Source organism: Xyrauchen texanus, chromosome 13, assembly GCF_025860055.1.
Source record: "Xyrauchen texanus isolate HMW12.3.18 chromosome 13, RBS_HiC_50CHRs, whole genome shotgun sequence".
In the NCBI taxonomy this organism is placed as follows: domain Eukaryota; kingdom Metazoa; phylum Chordata; class Actinopteri; order Cypriniformes; family Catostomidae; genus Xyrauchen; species Xyrauchen texanus.
In genome coordinates this window covers 12,018,099-12,024,466 of record NC_068288.1, presented here as the reverse complement: position 1 = coordinate 12,024,466, position 6,368 = coordinate 12,018,099, and positions in this window count along the sequence as shown.

Sequence of the window (6,368 nt, the reverse complement as noted above, 5' to 3'; positions counted from 1 at the left end):
TGGAGTGGGCTTGGTAACTGGTACTATAACATCTGCTTGCAACAGCTGATCCAGTGTGTCCTTCAGTTTGCCCAGCAATGCTAATGAAATTTATCTACAGCCATGTATAACCGGGATTGCTTTCGGATCAACATGTATATGATGTTCACCTGGAAACTGACAGAGTCCTTCAAAACGGTTGAATGTTGTGTTATCAACTCCTCTTTGGAGGTAGGATGCTTGATTACAAAAGTCTCAATTCTTTTCAGCAGTTGCACCCGTTCACATGCTTCATTACCAAGTATTGGAATGGACAAGTGTCTGGTAATGTAAAAGGGTAAGCAAACTTGCACTTTGGGTGTGACGCACTGCAGCTTGGCCACACATTCTGGCTCTAATTTTGTTCCACCATAGGCCACCAGCATAGTCGAAGTCGGTTGCAGGATCGCTGTTTCGTGCAGAGATTGATAAATGTCTAGAGGTATAGAGCCCTTGAGTCCAATTTGAACTTCACCTCAACACATCTTCACTGTGTACTCTGTCCCAATGAATAATTAATCAACAGTGACATTTCTGTTGTGTTTAGGCTGAGTGTCTTTTTTTCCAGACATGCACACTGAGGCAAAGTGACTGCGTTTTCCACAAGCATGACATGTAGCTCCAAAAGCTAGACACTGTCGTGGAAGGTGAGATTTTCCACACTTTTTGCAGATGAATGAGTCCACATTTGCTTTTTGCTGTTGAGACGACATTCTTTCAGATCTCTTGTTCTGTCTTGCATCCAGTTTTATTCTGCTCTCCCATTGCTTGAATCCAAGCCTCTCCTTTAAACGCTGATCACCGATACTGAACACGATCTGGTCTCTTATCCGTTGAGCTGAACTGACAGTCTTGACTCTTTTGTTATAGTTCTGTGACGTACTTATCGATGGTAATCGAATCAGGTATGGGGTAAACCCAGAACTGGTGTCTTTCGAAAACAACATTCTCTCTCGGTAAGCAATACTTCTCCAGTGCAGTTACTATACCTTGCATTGTTTCATCTTCCTCTTCTGGCTCAATAGACAGCGAGTTGTACACTTCTAAGGCCTCCTCTCCTAATGCATGTATGGCTATTTTTACCTTCTCACTTTTTGAGTCTGATCCAGTAGCAGTCATGTAAATGTTGAACCGCTGAATCCATCTCCTCCAGTTTTTGCCTGTATTTCCCTACAGGACTAATGGAGGTGGTAGTCTGAACTGATCCATGTTTATTTTTTTACTATGGCAGACTCACTTCAGTCACGATGCACCAACTTTCTCTGTCGCATCTCAGTGCTGTCAAATGCAGGTTCGAGTTCATGAAACGACTCTCTTCTGACACCATGTAGTATTCCTTCTTGTGTAGTGTATTTGATAAACTACTCACACGGAGAGGTATATCTCAGAACCACCTGTTTATTACAAAACACTAGCAGCTTGTGCATGTATATCACTCACTTCTCCTCCCGGTAACCACAGCTGTAAAACCAAGGAGGCCCTCTAGTGGAGTCAATATGCAATTACACCATAAATTAATATTACTACACCTCAGCAAGGGCAAAATATTAATATGTCCTTAACACCTCGTGCACGGAACTCGCGCTTCCGCATTAGACATCCAGGAATTTGCACGTGATGAAGTCGTACAAGTTTATGGGAACAACATCCTGCGAGACCATACGGAATAGCCAATTTGTAAATTATGTACGATTTTTCATGAGATTGGGTTGTCATATTACTTAAATTTTTTTTTTTTACACTACACAGCTAGTCTTTATAGTTATATGATATAAATGTGTAGGATGATGGTCTCTGTCTAAATTGGCATGCTTCTACCAATTTTGATTGGATGTGTAAACTCAGACATTTACATTTTACATTTATGCATTTGGCAGACACTTTTATCCAAAGCAACTTACAGTGCAATTATTACAGGGACAACCCCCCGGAGCCACCTGGAGTTAAGTGCCTTGCTCAAGGACACAATGGTGGTGGCTGTGGGGTTCGAACCAGCAACCTTGCTGATTAACAGACCTGTGCTTTAGCCACTAAGCCACCACCACTCAGACATCAACAACCTAAGACATAGGAAGCATTTTCTGCTAACCTTTTAAAATTGATGGGTCTAATTTCATATTCTAAACATGCATGATTTTATACTTAACTTTCAGAACAGACCTGTGACCAATTTTTGGGTCGTGACCCATCAGTTAAGAACCACTGGTCTAAAACGAAAGCATAAATCATGAGACAGAATGTTCCACACCAGGAATCTGCTCAGGATCCAGTCAGATGATATGCAGTACTTCGACTTCTGTGTGAATAATTTTAGTATCCAAGATGCCAATTTCTTATTTTAGTATTCAAGATGACAGTCTCTTATTTTGGCATTCATAACGTTAATCTTTTATTTTGGTAGACATGAAGCAAATCTCTTCAGATTTCTGCCCTGCTGCCTCTGCAAACACAAGCAGCTCAACCAGCTGAGTATGTAAAACCCACTAGAGCTCACGGACGGCACTGTGTGTATGGACTCAAGGCTCCAGCTGTGATCCATCACCCCAGAGAAACATGAAGGGCAAGAGAAGAATACATCTCATTCTTTTCCTGTTTGTGTATTCTGATACTAGACCTCTTCTGTGTCTCTGACCCATAGCGAGTAATTACTGAACAACATACAGCACCGAATATTCAATATAACATGCACATATTTGTGGTAGAACAATCATCATTGGAGAGGGAAGTGTGTGTGGGGGGCAAACATTGTTTTGATTTTATTTACATACACACCTACATATATACACATACACACACACACACACATATATATATATATTAATGTAATAATTATATGTAATAAAATAATTTATGTATTAAATTCTCCTGTCAGTGGTATTAATGTTGTGGCTGATCAGTAAATATATATATATATATTACTCAAAGAATATAGGTTATTATTTGGGTTACAGTTTGTAGTAATTAAAAATAGGTTTATTTGAAACTACAGATGTCTATGGTATGTCCCAAATCAGAAACATGTAATAATAAAAAATATATATTTGTAAGCATGTGAAAATGGTTAGATATCTTATAAACATATTATAGATAATATATATATATATTTTGGTAAAAATGTCTGTTTACCCTATTTGTGGTCTGGATTCTCTTACCTTCATTGCATGAAACTGAAGCAGCTTCATCTGTGCAGAATACAGGTGTGAGCAAATACAAAAAAAAATATGAAAATGATAAAATCATCATTAATATCCTAGAGTTGTCTGAAAATGCCAGCTTTAGCAGTGTGTGGCATGGGGGGCGTGGTCGTGTGTCGGTCTGTGGGAGAGAGAGGGAGCGGTAAGGCTTGTCACCTGGTTTGTAATTACCTCTAACACCTGTATCTTATTATAGTGATACGGAGAGAGACATTTAAGGAACGCCAAGTGTCGAGAGAGGGAGAGAGAGTTTCCAGAAAGCACGACAGACGGGAGAGTGCGTCTCAAGAGTCCTCAAATATAGATATATATACACCTTTAACAGAGGTTTAATTGTTATCGACGGTCACCGTCGATTCTGTGTGTGAGAAAAACACGATTAATAAAAGGTCTGATCTTGAACCTGCCTTGTTGTCTCCTGACTCCTCCATCGCTCCAATCAAACCAGTTCACACAGTGTAAAGGGACAGTACAGACACTTTTCAGTGGATATTTATTTATTTATTTTTTGCTGTTTACTGCTGTACTCAGATCAGTGTACTGTTGACTCGAGAACTTCTGCGAATGAGTCAATGTACTGCTGACTCCAGAGCAGCTGTCTTCAGTTCAGTGTACTGCTGACTCAAGATCTGCTGTCCTCGGATCAGTGTACTGTTGACTCGAGAACTGTTGTGATCGACTCACTGTACTGTTGACACAAGAGCTGCTGTCCTTGGATCAGTGTACTGTTGACTCAAGATCGGCTGTGTTTTAATCAATGTACTGTTGACTCGAGATGCTGTCCTCGGATCAGTGTACTGTTGACTCGAGATGCTGTCCTCGGATCAGTGTACTGTTGACACGATTACTGCTGTGATCAACTCAATGTACTGTTGACTCGAGAACTGCTGTCCTCGGATCAGTGTACTGTTGACTCGAGAACTGCTGTCCTCGGATCAGTGTACTGTTGACTCGAGAACTGCTGTCCTCAGATCAGTGTACCATTGACACGAGAACTTCTGCAAATGGATCAGTGTACTGTTGACTCAAGAGTTGCTGTCTTCAGATCAGTGTACTGTTGACTCGAGAACTGCTGTGATCAAATCAACGTACTGTTGACACAAGAGCTGCTGTCCTCGGATCAGTGTACTGTAGACTCGAGAACTGTAGACTGGATCATCTCATACGTTGATAAATCGGTAATACTATCAAATCATAAACATATTTCCAGGACATTTTATTTGTTACACTCTCTGTTGTTCAGCAAAATACACCAGAAACATAAATTTCACCCCTTAATCACACACATGCTTAATGTCAGCAGCTCATCGGTTCTCAGTATGTCGGACAACTCCGAAAGAGGCGATTCTCAGTTCAATGTTGATTCGAGAACTGTTACAAATGACTAGTTGGAGCAGTTCATTGCCAAGAAGAGTTGGCAAAAGCAGATATCACCAGTTCTAGGATCATATTACTCACAGTTATTAGCTAATTTTGATTAGGAGTATCAGGCACATCCGAGAGACAGGTTAAGATAGAGGAACTTGTGGATCAGTGTTGACTCGAGATGCAAAATGTTTCAAAATATTCAGTCCGATCTGGTGAACAGGTTCAACTCGTTCACTAAAAAGAACCAGTTCAAGAGAATGATTTGTTCACGAACTGGACATCACTAGTTCAAACCACAAACTCCACTCAGGCTTGCTTGACACTAGCGACCAGGGACTAAAAACGTAATGTTTTTCTTTTCTGGTTGTCCACGGAGCTGGTGGCGATGATGGGGGCTGTAGGGGAGAAAGCACAGGCCATCACATACCTGCCCCAAAGGAAGGGGCCAATGGCAGGGTTCAGGAGCTTTACACTGAGAGTTAAGAGCTGTTATCATGTTGTCATGTTGGTTAAGTGTGTAGAGTAAGACCCCTTCATTCTGCAAGATACAACTCATTATTATACAATAAATCTACAGGTTATGCTAATGACTTCCAAGTCAACTGAGCTGTCAATCATCTTTTTTTATTGGTTGGACAAAATATATGATGAATATGAATAAGACTCACAGCTTGATACACAGTCACGGTCTTATACATTTTAAATGTCACCCACAGATCGATGGATGAGTCAGACGACCTCTCTGTGGCATTTTACGAGCAGTAAAACTGGGCCTGTCTGTCTGTTGACAAATGATGGATATAGCAGCAGTGTCTTCACAGACTAGTAGCAAACAGACTTAAGAACCACTGCTCTGTAGTTACACTTCTGACAGTGCAAATGTGTGTGATTACAGAGCACCATCTAGTGGACAAGAAAGGAAATGCCAGCTGTAGGTGCAAACAGCACACAGAATGACTTGCTTAATACATTAGTTGTATTTGCATTTTAAAGGGCTAGTTCACCCCACTCACCCTCATGCCATCCCAGATGTATATGACTTGCTTTCTTCGGCAGAACACAAAAAAAGGTATTTAGATATTTCAAAAATATTTCAGCTCTGTAGGTCCATAAAATGCAAGTGAATGGTGATCAGACATTTTTAGCTCCAAAAATCATATAAAGGAAACAGTGTTTTAATCCATTTCTTCAGAAGCGATATGATAGGTGTGGGTTTACTCTAAATGTCAACTTTAATTTTCACTTTCAAATGAACTAAACAGGCACAACATGCAAAAGTGAAAGTGGAGATTTAGAGTAAAAAAGGGACTTCAATTTTAATCCGTTTCTCACTCACACCTATTATATCGCTTCTGAAGATTTAGATTTAACCTAAGTTATATGGAGTTTTATGAATTTCTGTGCAAACCGTATGTAAAATCATTATTTCATAAATTACAGCATTGAATGAAAACGTTTATATGTGTGTGTGTGTGTGTGTATGTATGTATATCGTATATATAGGCCCATATATATATATATATATATATATATATATATATATATATATATATATATATATATATATATATATAGTGGCTGTTCATGCCAAACACATTCTCTTGAACTAAAAATCGAGATGCAGCGATACAAAACGCAGGCTTCCCAAGACTCTTCTTAACTTGACACAGTGTCTTAAAGCATGCCACTCCTGCACAAGACTGAAAAAAAAAAAAAAAAACTGCGAAACGCAACGGTCAAAGATGTCAGTCTAGCACATTTGCATAGTAAAGCAATTGAAAAACAGCA